Source organism: Amborella trichopoda, chromosome 11, assembly GCF_054954075.1.
Source record: "Amborella trichopoda isolate Santa Cruz 75 chromosome 11, AtrichopodaSantaCruz75HAP2 v2.0, whole genome shotgun sequence".
NCBI classification, from domain to species: Eukaryota; Viridiplantae; Streptophyta; class Magnoliopsida; order Amborellales; family Amborellaceae; genus Amborella; species Amborella trichopoda.
The window spans coordinates 30,333,006-30,356,669 of NC_142346.1; the positions used below are offsets into that span (position 1 = coordinate 30,333,006).

The 23,664-nt window shown below is 42.0% G+C and overlaps 1 long non-coding RNA gene across 1 annotated transcript; it reads left to right on the forward strand.

Moving 5' to 3' along the window:
- Nucleotides 1–252: 252 nt before the first annotated feature.
- On the forward strand, nt 253–23,289 carry LOC148779833 (uncharacterized). Its single transcript, XR_016045049.1, has 3 exons — nt 253–408; nt 6,870–7,019; nt 23,061–23,289. It is a non-coding gene; the product is annotated as an uncharacterized LOC148779833 (long non-coding RNA).
- Nucleotides 23,290–23,664: the final 375 nt, after the last annotated feature.

Here is a 23,664-nt window from a genome sequence, read left to right on the forward strand (position 1 = left end):
CTGGCTCCTGTTTCGTGCGATTCTGACGTCGTTTGACAATCTGTTGACCGTTTTCCCTTGTCCCAATTTTGGTCTAAAGAAGGGGACCCAAGGGCAAATACATCTTTTTCCTTTATCCCTTCCCAACATGTCCCCCTTCTTTTCTGAAAATGACGCTGAAGTGTTCATGGGATATGAAGTTCGTGAGGGATGGTGGTGGGAAGGTGAAAAGCACTCTTATGGAGTGGGGTATATAAAGGTGAGAGGGAGTCCGCTTTTGGGCATTCTCATTCATTTTTGAAATTTTAGAGACGGAAATTGGGAGAGCAATCTAAAGTGGGGCGCAGGTGGTCAGAGGGTTGCGAAGCATGGCCTTTTTCTTCATGCAGCGGGGCTCAATGGCCAAAGGATCCGATACCAGAGAATTTGGTGAGCTTCTTGTCTTCCATGCTTTTTTTTTTTTTTTTTCTTTCCATGTCTTCTTTGTGCCCATTTTATCATATTTAAATATCATTTAGCATTTAGGCATTCCCTTGTGCACTTTACGCATTTTTGGACTCTTTGCACATTTTTAGTGCTTAACTAACACTTTTGGTGCTTTTTTTAGCAGTTTTTGCACTTTATGCATATTTTATGTGCTTTTCAAGCATTTAAAGTGCTTTTTGAGCATTTAAAGTGCTTTTTAGCCATTTTAAGCACTTTTTGAATATTTTAAGTGACTTTCAAGCATTTTTTTATGCTCTTAGAGTGCTTTTGAAACGTTTTGGGCACTTTTAATGTTTTTGAAGCACTTTCGATGCTTAGGAATTTTTGGTGCCTTTTGAGCACTTTTGCATGGATTTCACCTAACTGAGAGGGGGCTCTGTCGGGGTTCGTCTGGATTGGGTGCGCCCCACAGTTCAGTTCCATTGAGCATCCTCCGAGGTGTCTTGACTTCTTCGGGTACGTTTTTTTATCAAAAGTCCAATTTACAAGGAAGATGTTGTCGAATTTTCACCAGTCCCTGTGTCTTCTTTTCTTTGACTTCTTACTGGGTTTTTGTGTGACCCTGTGACCTCTGGTATCTCAGATGATATACCTCTGGTTAAGAATCTCCCCAAATTGGGTGAACTTGGGACTAGCACCTTCACAAGTGTTAGTTTGACGAGAGGGGAGCCCATATGGCTCACGAAGCCTGCTCGTGTCTTGGAATGGCCATGAAGTCTTACTTTTGCCAATGAGACTGCCCTCTTTCAAATTCGTGAGACCGATGATGGGGAGTCTATAGTTCGAGAAGAGGGAATTCCATTATTTCACTTCCTGCACCGGGATTTAGCCTCTAATGAGGATCTCCCCACCCTGGGGAAACGAATGGCCAAAATTAATGGGTTAATCTGGTCTCCTCATGGGCTTAGAATGCTGGGTGAAAATCAGTTTTTAAAGGGGTACGGTCGTTGGACCCTTGAAATCCTCCATGTTTATGAGGATGTCCTCAAGCTTGCCATGTTGCTATCGGCACTGCAAAGTTCTGCTGGGTGCTTTGACCACTGTCCGAATACCAAGAGGGCCCTCTTGGAGACTTGGAGCCATGTTAGCAACACGTGGCTCTTTGGTCATGGTGAAGGAGGATTTTCTTTATTGGACCTACACTTTATCAAGGGTCTGTCGCTGATGGGGGCCATGTATGATGAATTCGTCCCCCATAATTTAGTCATCTTTTGTGGAAAACCATTGAGGGGTGAGGTACCACCTCCCTGCCTCTGAGAGATGTTTGAAACCTACCAAATCCTCAGCTCACAGGCTAGTGATGGTCAGGTGAGCTGCACCCATTGGGTAAGGTTCTTTTATGGGGAGCGCCTTGATGCCACAGAATTAGAGTATTTTTTTCTGGGCGGCAAGGGAAAGGAAAGAGCAAAACTGACTGGTGCTACTTTCGTATCTAGGTTTACGAAGGACGGCGTGTAACTTGCTGCATACCTGGCTCTCTTCATATGCAAATTCGCCCTTCCCATCCCACACGACGTGATCCGGCCAGGTTGCTTCTTTGCAGCTTGTGACATGGCACGAGGATGTCAGTATACCCTGTCGCAACCAGTGTTATGTAGCATTTACATGGCCTAGGGGAGATTTCTTGAGGCAAGTCATTTAAAGGAGGAGACATACCCGGGTTGACAGGAGGAGAGGTCTTCCCAGGGTTCAGGATAGCATTGCTAGCTCATTATCTGTTCGGTTGGCTTTCCACGTATTTCCCAAGTACATATGCAACAAATGTTGCTCTATCTATAACTATGTGTCCTCATCTTGTGAAGATTACAAGGCAAAAGGCCCAGTTACATACTCCTGGACATGCACAAAGCTTATTTGGTGGTGATTCCTTCTTCACACATCGTAACACATTTCCTGTGGCTGGCTGCACTGACCATGCTTTTGTCCACCAACTGGGTCACAAGTTGGATGGTGCCTCTACTAGCACCTCCGAGCAGATGTTTCTTTTGAGCGTAAGGGGAGGCATCCTGCCTTTCAGAACGTCATTTGGCTCGAAACTTGAAGCATACTACCCTCACCGTTTCGCTCAACAACATGGGTTAAACTAGGGATGCCCATCCCCCATCTTGTTCGAGAAGCGACGCTGGAAGGAAGGCTCCAAGAGGAAGAAGGATGACTTGGGGACTTGCCGTGAATCTTGGAAGGCGGCACATGTGAGAACAGCCTGGGTTACATGCCTAGACTTTACTGAGGTAAAGAAATTCGTTGTTCCTCATTATGGCAGGGCAGGTAAGTGGATCATCCATGGAAAGGGGAGAACAGTTCTTAATGCCACGATACCAAGCAAGGCAAGAACTTTGTGTCACCTACATTCAAGAATCTCTTCGAGCTAGAATATCCTCAGGACTGGGAGCAACATGGGTGCCCCGGGAGATGGCTGTGGATGAGGAATCGTCGTAGGTTCTTGCTCTTAAAGAGAGGACGACGATGCTCTTTGATGATCGTTGTTCTATCTTTGAATGGAAACAAGGCCGAAAGGTCAGTGGTCGAGAGGGGCATACCATTCAGGACTATAACGCCCTTATTAGCAGTGGTCCCCATTCAGCCCCTGACGTCGGTTTTTGGTATGGCCATGCTTTAGAGAGGTCTAAACCACCTCAAAAAGAGAAGAAAAAGAGGAACAAGCCAGTGACCTTATATGTTTCTGAGTCGGAGATCAGCTTCTGAGTCTCAGGACGTAACTAGTTCTCCTTACCCAACCTTGCCTAAGACCGGAGATACGACCATGGCTATTGTGAGGTCCCCTGATCTTGTCAGCGCTCTTTCTATATCGGAGTACATTCCTTCAACTGTGCACCTGGTGCGAGAGTCAACACCTTCGTCTTCTATGAAGGCCAGCTTTGACTCTTGTATATCATTTTTGACATACTTCCATTGCCCATGCGAATAAGGGGAGAGCCGATAATAGCTTGGTCTTACAGGTACACCAGATACCCATGGACTAATGTCTAGCCAAAAAATAAAGTTTTGGGCCACGTGACCTGGGTGCGATGCAATCGCACCAAAGAAGGACCCTTTAACTGTAACCCTATAGTAGTGGTTGCAAAACTATACCAGGCTATCGCCATTACGTTCAAAATGTCAAAAAACCCCCGAGGACCAAATTTGGGCTCAATCGGACTTCTCCAAAGTGGTCTACGCCCATGCGGTCTCGTACCTGGCGGGTTTCACACTAACGAGGTGCGACTTCACCAAATTAGTCCTCGGAAATGGGGACTACGACAACACTTTCCAGTAGCGGCTTTGCCAACCCATGTCGCCTTCCGCTGAAACCAGAGAGAGCTCAAAAGTTGATATGTTCTAGATCATGTCAGCCCCGTCATTTTGACCTACGGCGCACACTGTGGTGTGACCGGGAACCGCATTGCTCCGAGGAAGAAGGTGCCCCGCTGAACCACAGGGAGAACAGGGTTCAAGGAGAAGAATTTTCGGATTTCGTGAAGCATAGCTCGACATCCAAACCTTGGATTTCCACGAAAACAAGTTCAATGTAACCACCTCATGAAGAGCTACACACTTGTACAACTCTTGCATTCAATCCAAGGTCTGATGACTGCAAGTCCCCAGGTCACCAGAGAAGTGAATCATGTCGGTTGCCAGAATCTCTTTTTCCGGTAACCTCCCAAATTAGGTAAATGCACGAACCGAGACCAAATCATCCAAACTTAGGGCAAAATGACTGTGACAGCCTCCTCTCTTACTTGCAAGAAGAGCCAGGAATCAGAACAACATAGCTCAAAGAAGCATTGCCAAGCGAAGTTCACAAATCTGGCCGGACTTTCACCTCGAGGGAAAAGTCCATCTCAACATGATTAAAAGGCATCAAAATGCTTACCATCAAGAAGACATTGAAGATATGTTGCTGAAACAGCTGAACCATTGCTACAAGCTGCAGAACAAACTTCCAAGGTCTCGCCATGGCGGAGCAACCTGCATGCAGGGACGGTTTCATCATTCGTGCAAACGATCTCAGGGACATTTTGATCATTTGTGCCTAATTTCAGGATTTATCTCTAATTTCTTTAATTATAATTAAGCTTGACTTTTGAACATTCACCCATGTTTGGTGAATCCTCTATAGAAGCAAATTTAACCATTTGTAAGAATACCCCTCTTCTGAAGCATATCATGTCTACCTACCAAGACTCAGCCTCGGACCCCAGCTTGTTACTTCGACAATTCGTGGAGACTCTAGTCGGGCCCGCCTTCAAATGGTACGCCCGCCTACCACCCAACTCAGTTCACTCTTGGCTGGAGATGGAACATGTGACCACCCTAAATTTTTTAAACTGAAAACTAATAATAATAGTGTTAATAGAAATAAATACAATAAAAATAAATAAATGAATAAATGTAATAAAATAAAATACATAAAAGAATATTTAGAGCGATAGTTCATGGTCGAAATGCACCATAAGGACCATCTTTTCTCTTATGTGAAATTACCCCTTAATTTGAATATGGACCACGATTTCTTGGATATTCGATTAATACCCTACTCCACCATCCATGGTAATTCAAAGCAACTATTTTCTCACAATTTTTTATGCTAGTCTATTTCACCTTTTGTCCATGAACTCTTGTACCATAACAGAATGTAAAGCTTCCAAAACATTTCTTCTTGCAAGCACATTGAGCATGGTAAGGCTGACGTGCCGCTATAAGATGCTGCATTAATTGTCATATTGTGTGGTGGCATTACCATATATTTTAGTTAATTCTCTATTGACATATATTAAATGATGTGTCAGGTTTTGCATCATGCATGTTAACCCATGGATGATTTATACAAGAAGTTTTCTTTTGATCTAAGAAGTTTCAAATTTTTCTCTCGTACCGTACTCTCTCTCTCTTATTTTAATCCTCTCTCTCTCTCTCTAAATTATCATTTTGTATTCACTATACTCTGTCTCTCTTATACCTTTCTCTCTTCCATTTACTATGTTCTCTCTCGACAATTGTTCCCTTTCCCTACCTATTATCCCCTGTCATGGCTGAAATGTTCAGGCTTTCCATTGAAAACCTCGTAAGTCACCAGCCTCCTCTTTCTCTTCAAGATTTCTTGAGACATCCTAACTATCTCTCATATGCAATAGACAGATGAAAACCTCATGTGCTACAACCCAAGCCATTCTTCCCAATCCAAAGCTTTACTTCCTCTGAGGGTCTTAACCATGGCTTTCTCTCTCTAGCCGTAGAAATAGTGAGCTCTACCAAAACTTAGAAGCCATGAAGCTTGAAGGCAGGGACTAGGGCAGTGGATAGTGAAAAGAAAGCTTGGGACGAACGGTTGGGATTTGCCAAAGTGGACCGTCCATATCAATTTGTTTAATCCAATGATGGCTGAAGTGTCGACCAAATTGTTGATCTAAGGATGCATAAGTGAAGACTCATGTTGGTGGTAGTTGCAGTAATATGGGTCAAAAGGAATTCAAAACTATGAACACAAGGTAATGCTTTATGACCATTTGATCGTTCTAATTGAAGCTTTGATGGGTGTTCAGTTCAACCATGTAGATGGACGTACCAAAACAAGAAGACCCATCACTCTTCACATAAAATATAATGCTTGGTGTGAGGATCCTGCTTGCCATCACTTATCTGAGAATAACCCACCTCATGCTGTGGAGAAAATCTTGGAAGAAATCCAAGCTTACATTGAAGCTGAAAACATTTACTGATGGCAACATTCATTGGAAACATTTTAACTATTTCATTGCATCCTGATGCTCAAGAATAATAACAGATAGGTAAGTAACCTCATTATCTTGAAAAATAATCTTTTTAGTAAAATTGTTATATTTTATCTATTGTTAGGAATTTTAATTGCTGTAAATTCTTAGAAATAAATTTATTTTTCCTGTCTATTGTTGAGAATTTTAGATACTGTAAAATTATTAGAAATAAATGTGATATTTCCTCTTTTAGTAAAATTGTGAGATTTCTTTCTAGCTTTTTTGAATATTTAGACATTGTAAAATTCATGTGCAAATGATTCCCTCATTATTTGAAAAACTGATAGTTCTGCACTTGTAGTATTGCCTATGAAATGATTATTTATGAACTGGCAATTCCATAAATAGTGATAATTCCGTATTTACTTTTGGATTCCCATAAGGGTTCTTCTATTGATACTAGATTGTTATCATGTTAGATTTCAAGAATGTTCTTCAGAACTGCTACCTTTCAGAAATTATTGCCAAAATGTTTGACTGGTTACTTACAGATATTTCAATAAAAGTGATTTTGAAATTGCTTCAAGTGAATTCCTGTTAATAATTTCAATGATACTTTGCATATATGATGTTGCTTCTTTCTGATGTTAAATAGTTTCAAAGATAATTTGAGTATAAGTGGACCTGCAGGGATTGTTAGGACCTATCCGGTTATGCCAGTAGGGACTATTTAGACTCATTTGAGATGTCGGTGAGGTACGATTGGACCCGCAGGGATTGTTAGGACCTACCTGGTTATGCTGGTCGGGACTATTTGGACTCATTCGGGACGCTGGTGAGGTATGATCAAACCTACATGGATTGTTAGGACATATTCTTTATGCTGGTAGGGACTATTTGGACTCATTCGGGACGCCGGTGAGGGATTGTTTAGACCCATCCAAGATGCTGGTGGGTTATGTAGGTGACCTACTTGGGGCGTCAGTGGGGTACTTTATGAAATCCTTTGAGTTATGCATTTCTATTAAAATATGTTTATATGCATTTCAATCATTTGGATTATGTTTAATTGTATATTTCTGAAAGTGAAATTGTTATCCATAAATGCTTTTGCTTGCATTATTTTTAATAGACCTCCCTTTTGAACGTTTTTTATATCTTGCAACCATGATTATTTTTAAAGATCATGATGATCACTTACTGAGTAGCCAAACTCACCAAATTATGGTAAATTTTTCAAGGTAAATACAGTCTCATAGTTCGAATGCAGCAGGACCATACTTGAAGAAATTGTAATCATGATTAAATTCCCTTTGTAACTTTCGGCTCAAATTCTCCATTGTAATTTTTGTTATTTGTTGTGAGTAGACTTTGCACAGATTAAAAGAAATGGAAAAATCTGTTTTGATGTAATATATAAATAGGAATTTGAATTTGTCTTATATATATATATATATATATATATATATAAGAAGAGTCTGTCGCATCTCAGGAATGTTAGTGAACTTGGGGCGTGACAAAATAGATCTTCTACAAACGCTTCTATGAAGCGGAGCTGGATGTGCAGGCCATAGAGCTTCTCACCATGGCTCAAAACCCGGACGAATCAGTGGGCCAGTACATACAGAGGTGGAGGGACCTCTCCATGTGCCAAAGCAACCCCATGGGCAAGGCGGAGGCCATGCAAACTTGCATGAACATGAGGGGAGAAATCTCCTTACACGTCGTGGCCTCCAACCCAACCACCTTCTCCGAAATGATCACCAAAGAAGCAAAAATGGAAAGCTTGCTAAAGCATCATGGTGGAGACCCAGCCCAAACCTCAGGAGGAGGCCAACCGCAAGGCGGCAGGACTAACCCCCACACCAGTCAGTCAAAGAATCTGATCAGCGCGGCAATTACCACCACCTCCCAGCCTGCATCCAATGTGGCACTCCTAGGAACATTGGACACCTCTTGGGGCTTGCGAGCGTGAATTCAGGGGACGACGCAGCAACAACCGCCCCAAAGACAAAACTACAACAACATGTCCCTGCCACAAAGCTACCAATGAACTGAAGAGTTCAAGCGAAGGCTCCATCAGCAATACAGCTTCAACAAGGTGTGGGAACCAACCCTCCTGAGAATGCTGATTGAGTAGGACATGGTGGTCCTCCCTCTTAGTAAATGGCCGAAGCACGCATAATGGGTTGACCATCCCAACTACTGTGCCTTCCACCAGATGTTGGGACATGCCATGGAGGACTGCTTCTAGCTGAAAGAGTACATCGAAGCCCTATTCTAGAAGGGAAAATCAATTTGGAGGACCTCAAGAAGGCATTTGAAATGCTTGAAGCCTGTTATATGGTTACGCTCCACGAAACGCTAGACGACGAGGTCCCTAAGACCGAGCTTCCACCCTACTGGCTCCCTGCCCTCTTCGACGTGTAAGTGCAGCATGAGATGATAGTTCCTTGCACTTCTAAGTGACAAGGATAGGCTACCAGTAAAAGCCAAGGTCCATGGTGTCGCTACCACCAGCGGAGTGGTCACGACCAGTCTCATTGTTGGGGGTTTCGAGATGTCCTTCAAGGGTACATCCAGGATGGATAGATAGCCCTAATTGACAGACAACCTCCGCTTCTTGCAAGACTCTTCACGAGTGTCACCACCCTAACCCTAGGATGGAACGGGTTCGGAGCCCTATCACCAGCACCTCCGAGACCCCCACCTACTGCGCTTTGGCAGGATGGGAGGTGTGCCACGGCCGCGGAGGAGCAAGGAATGCTAGGAGAAATGTAGCTCACCAAGCAAACGTGACACCTGCGCCCCGAGGGCAAGGGCCTTTGTAAGGATAGAAACATTTTTCGGCTAAAAAGGCTTGCACAGTAGTGAAAAGCCAATGGAAGCGGAGAAAAGAAGTTATATTACTGTCTATGTAGCTTCCATTTGTGTTATTGTCATCTGTGTAACTGTCATTTGTGTTATCGCCGTCTGTGTAGCTGCCATTTATGTTATCACCATCTATGTAGCTGTCATTTGTGTGGGTGCCATTTGTGTTATCGTCGTCTGTGTAGCTGCTATTTGTTTATCATCGTATGTGTAGCTTTCATCTGTGTTATCATCATCTGTATAGTTTCCACTTGTGTTATCGTCGTTTGTGTAGCTGCCATTTGTGTTATTGTCATCTCTGCAGCTGCCATTTGTGTTATCACCGTCTGTGGAGTTGCCATTTGTGTTATCGCCACCTGTGTAGCTGCAATTTGTGTTATTGACATCTGTGTAGCTGCCATTTCTAATATCGTTATCTGTGTAGCTACCATTTGTGTTAAAGCCATCTATGTTGCTACCATTTGTATTATTGTCGTTTGTGTAGCTGCCATTTGTATTAACATCGTCTGTATAGCTGTCATTTGTGTTATCGCCATCGGTGTAGCTGCCATTTCTATTATCGTCATCTATGTAGCTGCCATTTGTGTTATCGCCGTCTGTGTAACTTCCATTTGTGATATCGCATTGTGTTATCGCCATTTGTGCAGCTGTCATTTGTGTTATCGCCGTCTGTGTAGCGGTCATTTGTGTTATCGTGGTCTGTGTAGCTGCCAATTGTGTTATCGCCACTTGTGTGGCTGCCATTTATGTTATCACCATCTGTGTAGCTGCCACTTGTGTTAATGTCATCTGTGTATGTTAGTGTCATCTGTGTAGCTGCCATTTGTGTTATCTCCGTCTGTGTAGCTATTGTGAGTATATGCCACGTGGCACATGTAAGCCACTTATGGGCCTTTGACAGCCACTTGGGCACTATATACACAATACTTGTAACCCTTGTTGCCACTTGGCTTGTGCATGCTGCCCCCTCTCCCTTTTTTTGCTTATAAAAACCCCTTCAAACACTCCTCTAAAGAGTTTCACATACACTCTCTCTCTAGAGCCCAACACTTTGAGCTCATTGTTACTCCATTGAAGAGCTACTGTAAGAAGCTTGAAGGGGACTGTGAAAAGGGAGTTTTGGAGGCACCATTGCATACTAGGTAAGTGGATCAATCCACCATTGTATCTAAACTCTTGAGAAATGAAACTAAAATAGTACAAGCAAGAAAGGGGTCAAAGAAAGTGATTGTGTAGTAGTAGTTTATGCATTGTTTCATAGAACTGATGCCTCTATTGCATGATGGGTTTTGATGTTGAAAATGATTCCATTGCTCATAAAAATCTGTAGAAACGTGCTTATGTATGTCTAAATTAAAATGGAAAAGACTTTATAATGTTATCTACTGTGAATTGAAAGTTATTTAGCATTCTTTGAGGCATGTCATGTGTAAACTGTGAATTTCCAGAAATGTTCATGTTTTTGAAACAAGCTTTTGAATAGCCAAATGAAGTTCAAATGACTTCAAATTACTGCTATTAGAAAAATACAGGTGTCTAATTTGATGTTCATGTTTAAACCTTGTTAAGACTCTGTATAAATGAGGAGTTATGCTTCCAATTGTGCAAGCATGTCACTGTTAACAGTTTCTCTGAAATTTTAACTGACAACTTTGTTGCCATAAATTTTGACTAACCAAATAAAGTCCAATTGCTCTCAAACTACTTCCATTTGAAATATACAAGTGCGTGCTTAAATTTGCGCGTTGAAAATATTTCAAAATTCGTTCTAGATTGAAAGTTATGCCTTAAATTGTGAGAGCATGTCACTGTTGGCAGATTTCACCGACCTCTAGAACTATCACTTATGTTGTCACAAATATTTTAATTATCAAATGGAGTCTAAATTCTTTCAAACTGACCTTGTTGGAAAGATACATATTTTTACTTGAACTTTGGTTTGGAAACCATCTTAAAATGCCTTATGGATTGAAAGTTATAACCTTGTGAAGAAGGACATATCACTGTCACATATGTACAACAAACTTCATATACTATACTTCCATTGTATTGAGCTTTTAATTGATCAAATGGAGTCCAAACTCTTTCAAACCACCACCATTTGAAAGAGATGCATGTCTATTGTAAAATTAGTTGTGGAACCCCGAATTTTGAATAGATTGAAAGTTACATCTCTGTGTATGACAGTACATCACTATGAGAAATTATAGCAAGTTTGAAATTGAACCCCTCTTGGTATTGTTATACTATGAAACATTGTGATATTGTTATACTATGATATACTGTGATGCTCACCACTACGCAATGGGACACCCATTGGTAGTGGGTACTATTATACTTTGAAACACTTTTATATTGTTATACTGTGATACTGACCACTACGCAATGGGACACCCATTGGTAGTGGGTACCGTTATACTGTGATACTGTTATATTGTGATGTACTGTGATACTGACCACTACACAATGACGCACCCATTGGGAGTTGGATACTTTTATGCAATAAATTACTGACTATACCTTGACCCCAATGATAGGACTGGAGTTGGAAGTGACACTGAGTAACAAGGAGGGTCGCATCCCCCAAATGTTATGGGCACTCTCGCAAGAAGGGCATAAGAAGAGGGTAGCACCTTGCAAGTTCATTGCCTATCGAATACCCCAAAGCATGCTAGAGGGAATGTGTGTGTGTGTGAGGATAGTACGAAGTGGATCACGCACTTGTCATTGTCTTCCCTCCTAAGCGAGGGTAGAGGTTCCAAGCTATAGGAATTGCTTGGCCTGATAAATGGAATTTCTACTTCGAGAGTAGGCAACTCTTATGTATTATGTGCTATGTTGGTGTTTTCGTTCTCCTAAAGATGAAATGACTGATGATTTATGCACCATATGATGTTCTAACAGCTGAACCGTATTCATTCTTATATTGGTAAAATACTGAAAGTCATTGATAGAGATAACTTAGTGATACCTTTACGAATGTTGAATGCTGCCTACTGCTATTATCAATTATAAGCCAGAATGCAATGGTGTGAATCTACTTACTGGATTTTGATGACTTATGCAGTCGCATTGTTTTAAGTTAAAGATGACGAGGACTCGTGCCAACAATGCGAGTTTCAGCAATGAGAAGACCAATGCTTTCGTTGAATTCTTCAAGGCTCTAGGGGCCATGACCCAGATGATGAGAGAATCGATGCTGGCCCCGTCTACCCTTCCCCAGAACAAAATAATAGTGGCTTGATAGAGAGATTTAAGAGGCTGGCACCTTCGACCTTCATGGGGACATGTGGAGAAGATCTTTATTGTCCCACACTGTATAGACGAGCAAAAGGTTAGGCTGAGAACCTTCATGCTAAAAGGAGAAGCTGAGCATTGGTGGGGCTCAGTAAAGCAATCTCGAGAAAGGTTAGGGGTAGTAACTGCTTGGGAGAATTTTCTAGAGGCTTTCTATGAAAAGTACTTCCCTGACTCTGTGCAAAAGACGAAGGAGGTAGAGTTTATAGAGCTACAACAAGGAAAGTTGTTTTGTGGAATAATATGCAGCAAAGTTTGCTGAGCTCTCGAGAATTGCGCCGCATATCATTGACACAGAATAGTTAAAAGCCAACAAGTTTGAGAGGAACCTTCGGCCTGATATAAGGGGAAGGATAATTTTAGCCAACCTCAAGACTTTCTCCCCCATAGTGGACCTTGCTTTGAAGAAAGAGAGAGATTGTGAAGAATTTTGTCTAAGGAGAGAAGGGAAAGTGGGCGCCCCACCACCTAGGAATTTTAAGAGAAGGGCTCGACCACCTCCGAGGAGAGAGTTTAAGGGCCGGAATAATCAGGGAAATGCTAAGATTCAAAGGACCATCCAGGGTGATCTAAAGGAAAATCGGTGCCCGGCCTGCCTCACTATGGGTTGAGCAACCACACTGCGGCCGAGTACTTCAGAAAGACCAGGGAATGTTTTCGATGTAGCAAACTGGCTCACCTAGTCAAGGACTGTCCAGTTAAAGGACTAGAGAACCAACCAAGGACCCAAGGTCGCGCTTTCGCGCTGACAGAGCAGGAGGCTAAGGCATCTGCCTTTGTGATCTGTGGTACGCTCTCTGTTTGTGGAATTGAAGCAAAACTTTGATTGACCCTGGATCCTCCCACTCTTTTGTTACACCACATTTTACATGCCATATGAATGATAAACCTGCACAACTTGACTGGACCTTGGTTGTATGCACACCCATGGGGGAATATTTGGAAACGAATATTATATATAAACATTGTGGGGATGTGCTTGAGGGGCATATTTTACCTATAGACTTGATACTCCTAGACATCCAGGATTTTGATATTATGTTGGGCATGGATTGGTTGTCCACACACCACGATACAGTAAATTGTTGTGATAAAACTATAACCTTTAGACGGCTAAATCATTATGAATTGAATTTTATGGGTATTAAGGATGTTTCCCCTCTACACATTATCTCGGCCCTTCGAGCTTCCCCCTTATTAGCCAAAAGATGTGTTGGATACTTGGCTTATGAGGTGGAAAATTGAGATGTCCAGTCTAAGTTAGAGGAGATACCAGTGGTGAGGGAATATCAAGAAGTTTTTCCTGTGGAGTTAACCTCTTTACCCCTAGTTAGTGAGATAGAAGTTGAAATAGAAGTAGCCCCTGGTACTGCTTCCATTTCTTAAGCCCTTTACATGATGGCCTCGGTAGAGTTAAAGGAACTGAAAGGGAAATTACATGAATTACTGGATAAATGGTTCTTCCGGCCCAGCGTATCACCGTGGGGCACGTGAGTTTTTATTTGTAAAGAAGAAAGATGGGTCTTTGAGGCTTTGCATTAATTATAGACAGCTGAATCAGGTCACGATAAAGATCAAGTACCCCTTGCCCAGAATTGATGACTTGTTTGATCAACTTCAAGGAGCCCAAGCATTTTCCAAGATTGACCTCCGGTTAGGCTATCATCAACTGCAGGCTAAGGAAAGGGATGTTCCCAAGACCGCATTCAAGACCCAGTATGGTCACTATGAATTTTTGATAATGCCGTTTGGATTAACCAACGCTCCAATTGTCTTTATGGATCTTATGAATCGAGTTTTTGGATCCTTTCTAGACGCTTTTATGGGTGTCTTTATAGATGACATTCTGGTGAGCGGCATCTAAGGATGGTCCTCCAGACCTTAAGGTCTCAAAAGCTATATACCAAGTTAAGTAAGAGTGAATTCTGGCTCACGAGCGTGGCATTCCTCGAGCATATTGTTTTTAGGGAAGGGTTCAAAGTTGACCCTTGTTAATTCAAGGTTGGTCTTAAGTGGGGAAGACCAACAAATGTGTTAGAAGTCCGCAGCTGTTTGGGACTAGCAGGTTATTATAGACGTTTTGTGGAAGGTTTCTCAAAGATAGCACTTCCCCTGACTCACCTAACCAAGAAGAAAGTAAAGTTTGTGTGGTCAGATGCTTGTGAAAAGTTTTCTAGAGCTGAAGAAGAGACTGACTATGGCCCCAATTCTGACCTTGCTTGAGGGGAATGAGGATTTTGTAGTTTACACTGACGCGTCGCATAAAGGGCTTGGATGTGTGTTAATGAAAGGGGGAAAGGTCATAGCCTACGCCTCCAAGCTATATGAACAAAATAATCTAACTCACGGTTTGGAGCTTGCGGCTGTTGTTTTCACCCTGAAAATTTGGAGGCATTATCTGTATGGAAGTCAATTTAAGGTGTTTACTGGCCATAAGAGCCTCAAGTATTTGTTTTCTCATAAAGAGTTGAACATGAGACAAAGAAGATGGATGAATTTGTTGAACGATTATGACTGTACCATCAATTATCGCTCAGGTAAGACAAACGTCGTAGCAGACGCCTTGAGTCGGAAGCCCGTGGTATCAATGTCGCATATGACAGTCCGAGGGATGAAACTATTAAAAGATACCATACTGTACCCCTTAGTGATGGGGTGGGAATGATTTCATGTCTAAGGGTGGAGTCCCAGCTCTTTTAGCAAATCTGAGTGGCACAAAAACAAGATCCTCAACTCATGAAAATCCTCAAGGAAATGAAGTTGGAAGGAGAAGAGGACTTCGCAGTGGGCAATAATAAATTGCTAAGATTTAAAGATCGGATATGTGTTTCGAATGATGAAACTGTAAAAAAGGCTATATTGGAAGAAGCACATCACTCCCGTTACACGGTACATCTGGGGAGTACAAAAATGTATCAGGACCTGAAGAAGGGTTTCTGGTGGACTAATATGAAGAGGGAAGTGGCACAATTTGTTTTTAAATGCTTGACATGTCAGCAAGTGAAAGTCGAATATTAGAAATCTGCCGGACTGTTACACCCCTTACCCGTGCCAGAGTGGAAATGGGAACACATCACTATGGACTTTGTGTCTGGTCTGCCTAGATCAGGTACTAGGCACGATAGTGTTTGGGTCATTGTAGACCGATTAACTAAAACTGCTCATTTCTTACCGGTCCACTCAACTTATACCTTGGATAGACTGGCTCATTTATACATCAAAGGGATAGTAAGGTTGCATAGAGTACCTGTTAGTATTGTGTCCGATAGGGATGCTCGGTTTACCTCAAGATTTTGGAACAGTCTACAATCAGCCTTGGGGACAAAACTAACCTTTAGTACTGCTTTTCACCCCCAGACTGACAGGCAGTCGGAGAGGACTATTCAGATCCTGGAAGATATGTTAAGGGCCTGTGTTACAGATTTTAAAGGAAACTGGGATGATCATTTTCCCCTAATAGAGTTTGCATATAACAACACTTTCCAAGCCAATATTCAGATGACACCTTTTGAGGCACTGTATGGAAGGAACTATAGATCACCTATTTGTTGGGATGAAGTCGGTGAAAGAAAGTTGTTAGGGCTAGATCACCCATTTATGCACTCGCATTGTTTTAGGTTAAAGATGACGAGGACTCATGCCAACAATGCGAGTTTCAACAATTAGAACACTGATACTTTAGTTGAATTCTTCAGGGCTCTAGGGGCCATGACCCAGATGATGAGAGAGTCGATGCTGGCCCCATCTACCCCTTCCCTAGAAGAAAATAATAGTAGCTTGATAGAGAGATTTAAGAGGCTGACACCTCCGACCTTCATGGGGCTGGGGGGAGTGGAGAAAGCTGAGAGACGGAGAAGATCTTTGTTGTCCCACACTGTATAGATGAGCAGAAGGTTAGGCTAAGAACCTTCATGCTAGAAGGAGAAGCTGAGCATTGGTGGGGCTCAGTAAAGCAATCTTGAGAAAGGTTAAGAGTAGTAACCACCTAGGAGAATTTTCTAGAGGCTTTCTATGAAAAGTACTTCCCTGACTGTGTGCGAGAGAGGAAGGAGGTAGAGTTTGTAGAGCTACAGCTAGGAAAGTTGTTTGTGGAATAGTATGCAGCAAAGTTTGCTGAGCTCTCGCGGTTCGCGCCGCATATCATTGACACAGAAGCGCGAAAAGCCAACAAGTTTGAGAGGGGCCTTTGGCCCAATATAAGGGAAAGGACAATTTTAGCCAACCTCAAGACTTTCTCCCCCTTAGTGGACCTTGCTTTAAAGACAGAGAGAGACTGTGAAGAATTTTGTTTAAGGAGAGAAGGGAAAGTGGACGCCGCGCCGCTTGGGAATTTTAAGAGAAGGGCTCGACCACATCCAAGGAGAGAGTTTAAGGGTAGGAATAATCAGGGAAATGCTAAGATTCAAAGGACCATCCAGGGCGATCTAAGGGAAAATCTGTGCCCGGCCTGCCCTCACTATGGGTTGAGCAACCACACTGCGGCCGAGTACTTCAGAAAGACCAGGGAATGTTTTCGATGTAGCAAACTGGCTCACCTAGTCAAGAACTGTCCAGTTAAAGGACTAGAGAACCAACCAAGGACCCAAGGTCGCGCTTTCGCGCTGACAGAGCAGGAGGCTAAGGCATCTACCTTTGTGATCTGAGGTACACTCTCTAATTGTGGAATTGAAGCAAAATTTTGATTGACCCTGGATCCTCCCACTCTTTTGTTACACCACATTTTGCATGCCATATGAATGTTAAACCTGCACAAGTTGACTGGACCTTGGTTGTATGCACACTCATGGGGGAATCTTTGGAAACTGATATTATATATAAACATTGTGGGGTTGTCCTTGAGGAGCATATTTTACCTATAGACTTGATACTCTTAGACATCCAGGATTTTGATATTATTTTGGGCATGGATTGGTTATCCACACACCATTATACAATGAATTGTTATGATAATACTATAACCTTTAGACGCCCAAATCAACCTGAATTGAATTTTATGGGTATTAAGGATGTTTCCCCTCTACACCTTATCTTGGCCCTTTGGGCTTCCCGCCTATTAGCTAAAAGATGTGTTGGACAGTTGCCTTATGTGGTGGAAAGTCGAGATGTCCAGTCCAAGTTAGAGGAGATACCAGTGGTGAGGGAATATCAAGAAGTTTTTCCTGAGGAGTTAAGTCTCTACCCCCAGTTAGTGAGATAAAAGTTGAAATAGAAGTAACCCCTGGTACTGCTCCCATTTCTAAAGCCCCTTGCTGGAAGGCCTCAGCATAGTTATAGGAACTGAAAGACCAATTACATGATATATTGGAGAAAGGGTTCATCCGGCCCAACATATCACTGTGGGGCACGTCAGTTCTATTTGTAAAGAAAAAAGATGGGTCTTTGAGGCTTTGCATTGATTATAGATAGCTAAATCAGGTCACGATAGAGAACAAGTACCCCTTGCCCAGAATTGATGACTTGTTTGATCAACTTCAAGGGGCCCAAGCATTTTCCAAGATTGACCTCCGGTTAGGCTGTCATCAACCGCAGGCTAAGGAAAGGGATGTTCCCAAGACCGGATTCAAGACCCAGTATGGTCACTATGAATTTTTGGTAATGTCGTTTGGATTAACCAACGCTCCAACTGTCTTTATTGATCTTATGAATCGAGTTTTTGGCCCTTTCAAGATGATTTTGTGGTGGTCTTTATAGATGACATTCTGGTATACTCAAAAAGTCTAGACGAGCATGAGCAGCATCTAAGGATGGTCCTCCAGACCTTAAGATCTGAAAAGCTATATACCAAGTTAAGTAAGAGTGAATTCTGGCTCACGAGCGTGGCATTCCTCGGGCATATTGTTTTTAAGGACGGGGTCGCAGTTGATCGTTGTAAATTCAAGGCTGTTCTTAAGTGGGGAAGACCAACAAATGTGTTAGAAGTCCGCAGTTTTTCTGGACTAGCAGGTTATCATCGACTTTTTGTGGAAGGATTCTCAAAGATAGCACTTCCCCTGACTCGCCTAACTAAGAAGAAAGTAAAGTTTGTGTGGTCAGATGCTTGTGAGAAAGGTTTTCAAGAGTTGAAGAAGAGACTGACTACGGCCCCAATTCTGACCTTGCTTGAGGGGAATGAGGATTTTGTAGTTTACACTGACGCCTCGCATAAAGGGCTTGGATGTGTGTTAATGAAGCGGGGAAAGGTCATAGCCTACATCTCCAAGCTATATGAAAAACATTATCCAGCTCACAATTTGGAGCTTGCGGCTGTGGTTTTCGCCCTGAAAATTTGGAGGCATTATCTGTATGAAACCCAATGTAAGGTGTTTACTGGCCATAAGAGCCTCAAGTATTTGTTTTCTCATAAAGAGTTGAACATGTGACAAAGAAGATGGATGGATTTTTCAAATGATTATGATTGTACCACCAATTACCACCCTCGTATGGCAAACATCGTAGCAGACGCCCTGTGTAGGAAGCCCGTGGTATCAATGGCTCATATGATAGTCCGAGAGATGAAACTATTAAAAGATATCATAGAGTGGCACTCGACTGTACCCCTTAGTGATGGGGTGGGAATGATTTCATGTCCAAGGGTGGAGTCCCAACTCTTTCAGCAAATCTGAGTGGCACAAAAAGAAGATCCTCAACGCATGAAAATCCTCGAGGAAATGAAGTTGGAGGAAAAGAGGACTTCGCAGTGGGCAGTGATGAATTGTTAAGATATAAAGATCGGATATGTGTTCCGAATGATGAAACTGTAAAAAAGGCTATTTTGGAAGAAGCACATCACTCCCCATTACACGGTACATTCAGGGAGTACAAAAATATATCAAGACCTGAAGAAGGTTTTCTGGTGGATTAATATGAAGAGGGAAGTGGCACAATTTGTTTTTAAATGCTTGACATGTCAGCAAGTAAAATTCGAACATCAAAAATCAGTCGAACTATTACAGCCCTTACCCGTGCTTGAGTGGAAATGGGAACACATCACTATGGACTTTGTGTCTGGCCTGTCTAGATCAGGTACTGGGCACGATAGTGTTTGGGTCATTGTGGACCGATTAACTAAAATTGCTCATTTCTTACCGGTCCACACAACCTATACCCTGGCTCAGCTATCCATCAAAGAGATAGTAAGGTTGTATAGAGTACCTGTTAGTATTGTGTCCAACAGGAATGCTAGGTTTACCTCAAGATTTGGGAATAGTCTGCAATCAACTTTGGGGACAAAACTAACCTTTATTACTGCTTTTCATCCCCAGACTGACAGGCAGTTGGAGACGACCATTCAGATCTTGAAAGATATGTTACGGGCCTGTGTTACAGATTTTAAATGAAATTGGGATGATCATTTTCCCCTAGTACAGTTTGCATGTAACAACAATTTTCAAGCCAGTATTCAGGTGACACCTTTTGAGGTACTGTATGGAAGGAACTGCAGATCACCCATTTGTTGGGATGAAGTTGGTGAAAGAAAATTGTTAGAGCCAGAAATCATTCAGTTAACATCAAAAAATATTGCTTTAATTCGAAAACAGCTCAGGACAGACCAAAGTCGGCAGAAGAGTTATGCTAATAATCGTAGAAGAGGACATCGAATTTGAAGCAGGTGATAGGGTCTTGGAAGTATCGCCAACTAAAGGCATTATGAGATTTGGCAAGCGAGGGAAATTGAGTCCGCGATTTATTGGACCCTTCAAAATTCTTGGAAGAGTTGGAAGTGTGGCTAACCGAGTGGCCCTACCACCCGAGTTGAGCAACCGATTGAGATATTGGATAAGAGAGTATAGGTATTGCGTAACAAAGAATTCCCTTTTGTCCAGTATCATTCAAGAGAAGAGTCAACATGAGAACGGGAAGATGAGATCCGTGATAGATACCCCCATCTATTTGATTAACTGATGATTTTGAGGAAAAATACTTTTTAAAGGGGGGATGATGTAAGGACTGAAACTTTTCTCGGCTAAAAAGGCTTCCACGGAAGTGAAAAGCCAAAAGAAGAAGAGAAGAGAAGTTATATTGTCGTTTGTGTAGCTGCCATTTATGTTATTGCCATCTGTGTCGCAGTCATTTGTGTTATCACCGTCTGTGTAGCTGCCATTTGTATTATCACCGTCTGTGTAGCTGCCATTTATGTTAGCGTCGTCTGTGTAGCTGCCATTTGTGCTATTGTTGTCTGTGTGGTTGCCATTTATGTTATCACCGTCTGTGTAGTAGTCATTTGTGTTATTGTCGTCTGTGTAGTTGCCATTTGCGTTATCGTCATTTGTGCAGTTGCCATTTGCGTTATCGCCGCCTGTGCAGCTTCCATTTGTGTTATCGTCGTCTGTGTAGCTTCCATTTGTATTGTCGCTGTCTGTGTAGCTTCCATTTGTGTTATCGCCGTCTGTGTAGTGGCCATTTGTGTTATCGTTGTTTGTGTAGCTGCAATTTGTGTTATCGCCATCTGTGTATCTGCCATTTGTGTTATCGTTGTCTGTGTAGCTGCCATTTGTGTTATCGTCGTATGTGTAGCTGCCATTTGTGTTATCACCGTATGTGTAGCTGCCATTTGTGTTATTGTCATCTGTGTAGCTACCATTTGTGTTATCGTCGCCTGTGTAGCTGTTGTGAGTGTATGCCATGTGATACATGTAAGCCACTTATGGGCCTTTGACAGCCACTTGGACAGCGCATACACAACACTTGTAACCCTTGTTGCCACTTGGCTTATGCATGCTACCCCCTCTCCCATTTCTTGCTTATAATACCCCTTCAAACACTCATCTCAAGAGTTTCACACTTTCTCTCTCTAAAGCCCAACACTTAGAGCTCATTGTTATTCCATTGAAGAGCCACTATAAGTAGTTTGAAGGGGACTATGAAAAGTGTGTTTTGAGGCACCATTGCATACTAGGTAATTAGATCAATCCACCATTGCATCTAAACTTGTGAGGCATGAAACTAAAATAGTAGAAGCATGAAAGGGGTGAAAGAAAGTGATTGTGTAGTAGTGTATGCATTGTTTCACAGAACTGATGCCTCTGTTGTATGATGGGTTTTTATGTTGAAAATAACTCTATTGCTCATAGATATCTGTAGAAAAATGTTTATGTATGTCTAAATTAAAATGGAAAAGACTTTATGATGTTATCTACCATGAATTGAAAGTTATTAAGCATTCTTTGAGGCATCTCATGTGCACACTGTGAATTTCCAAAAATGTTCATGTTTTTGTAACAAGCTGTTGAATAGCCAAATGAGGTTCAAATGACTTCAAATTACTGCCATTAGAAAGATATAAGTGTCTACTTTTATGTTCATGTTTAAACCTTGTTAAGAATCTTTATAAATGAGATTTATGCTTCCAATTGTGCAAGTATATCACTATTAATAGTTATCTATGAGATTTTAACGGTTACTTCTGTTGCCATGAGTTTTGACTAACCAAATGAAGTCCAATTTCTCTTAAACCACTGCCATTTGAAATATATTTGTGTGTGCTTAAAGTTGCATGTTAAAAATATTTCAAAATTCGTTTTAGATTGAAAGTTATGCATTAAATTGTGAGAGTGTGTCACTGCTATTAGATTTCACCAAATTCAAAAAATATCACTTATGTTGTCACAAACGTTTGAATGACCAAATCGAGTCTAAATAATTTCAATCTATTCTTGTTGAAAAGATACATGTTTCACTTTAACTTTGGTTCTGAAACCGTCTTGAAATGCCTTATGGATTGAAAGTTATGACCTTGCTAAGTAGGACATATCACTGTCATATATGTACCACAGGCTTCAGATATTATACTTTCATTGTATTGAGCTTTTGATTGGTCAAACGGGATCCAAACGCTTTCAAACCACCCCCATTTGAAAGATATGCACGTTTATTGTAAAACTGCATAGGAACCATTCCTTAATTCTGAATAGATTGAAAGTTACATCTCTATTTATGACATTATGTCACTGTGAGAAATTGTAAAAAGTTTAGAACTAAACCCCTCTTCGTACTATTATTTTGTGACACACTGTGATATTGTTATACAGTGATATACTGTGATACTGACCACTACGCAAGGGGACATCCATTGGTGGTGGGCACTGTAATATTGTGAAACACTGTGATATTGTTATACTGTGAAATATTGGGATACTAACTACTAGAAATGAGACACCCATTAGTAGTGGGTACTGTTATACTGTGATATTGCTATACTGAGACATATTATGACACTAACCACTATGCAATGGGGCACCCATTAGTAGTTGGATACTTTTATTCTGGCAATTACTGACTATACTTCGACCCCAATGATAGGACTGAGGTCGGGAGGTGAAACTGAGTAACAGGGAGTGTCGCACCCACCAAATGTTATGGGCACTACGCATTGGGACATCCAATGGTAGTGTAACGCCCTCTCGTCAGAAGAGCTTAAGGAGAGGGTCGTGTCTTGCAAGGCTATTGCCTATCAAATACCCCAAAACGCATTAGGGAGAGTGTGCATGTGTGTGAGTAAAGTACGAATTGGATCACTCACTTGTCATTGTCTTCCCTCCTCATCGAGGGTGGAGGTTCCAAGGTATAGGATTGGCTTGGCCTCTGAGCAATGGAATTTCTACTTTGGGACTATGCAACTCTTGTGTGTATTATGTGTTATGTTCGTGTTTCTGTTTTACTAAAGATGAAATGACTGATGATTTATGCACCGTATGATATTCTGACAGCTTATTCCTTTCATTTCCATTGATGTAGAGTGTTAGTCTCTGATATGAGGAAGAGGGCAGTTGATCGGTGCATTGGATGAAGCGTGGAGCGTGGCTTGAAGGGATTATAAGAAGCTTTCCATAATATGTGTCTGGTGGCAGTGTGACTGAGACGTTTGGTTGATCTTGTAATTTGTGGGTCATTAGTGCTTTGAACTATATGAAATGAAATTTTGGAGAATGGTTGTATATGGAAATGACTCTGCATTTTGGTTAAATCTCTGTTAATGATGAATGCATTTTATTTTATTTCCGTGGTTTGCTCTTGATTCCACCTTTCATATACGTTGAGCCACTCCCATCTGAGCGGCGTTTGCCACCTCCGATCATGACTCTGCACTTTGTTGCCCTTCAGTGAGGCATGATAGGGGTCAGGGGGCGGGGTCGTGATAGCCTCATCTGGTGTGCCAATTCCGAACTTCGAATCTCCTCGACACCTAATCGAGGTAGGATTCTTGCCCCCTTGTCCCATCTTGCACAACTTCATCCCAAGGTAAGTCCTCTTCGCTGAGGGAGGTCGTTGCAACATCGTAAGGACCGCTCAGGACTCGCCCTACACGGGCATGAAACCCTGAAGGCACGCACTACCGCCA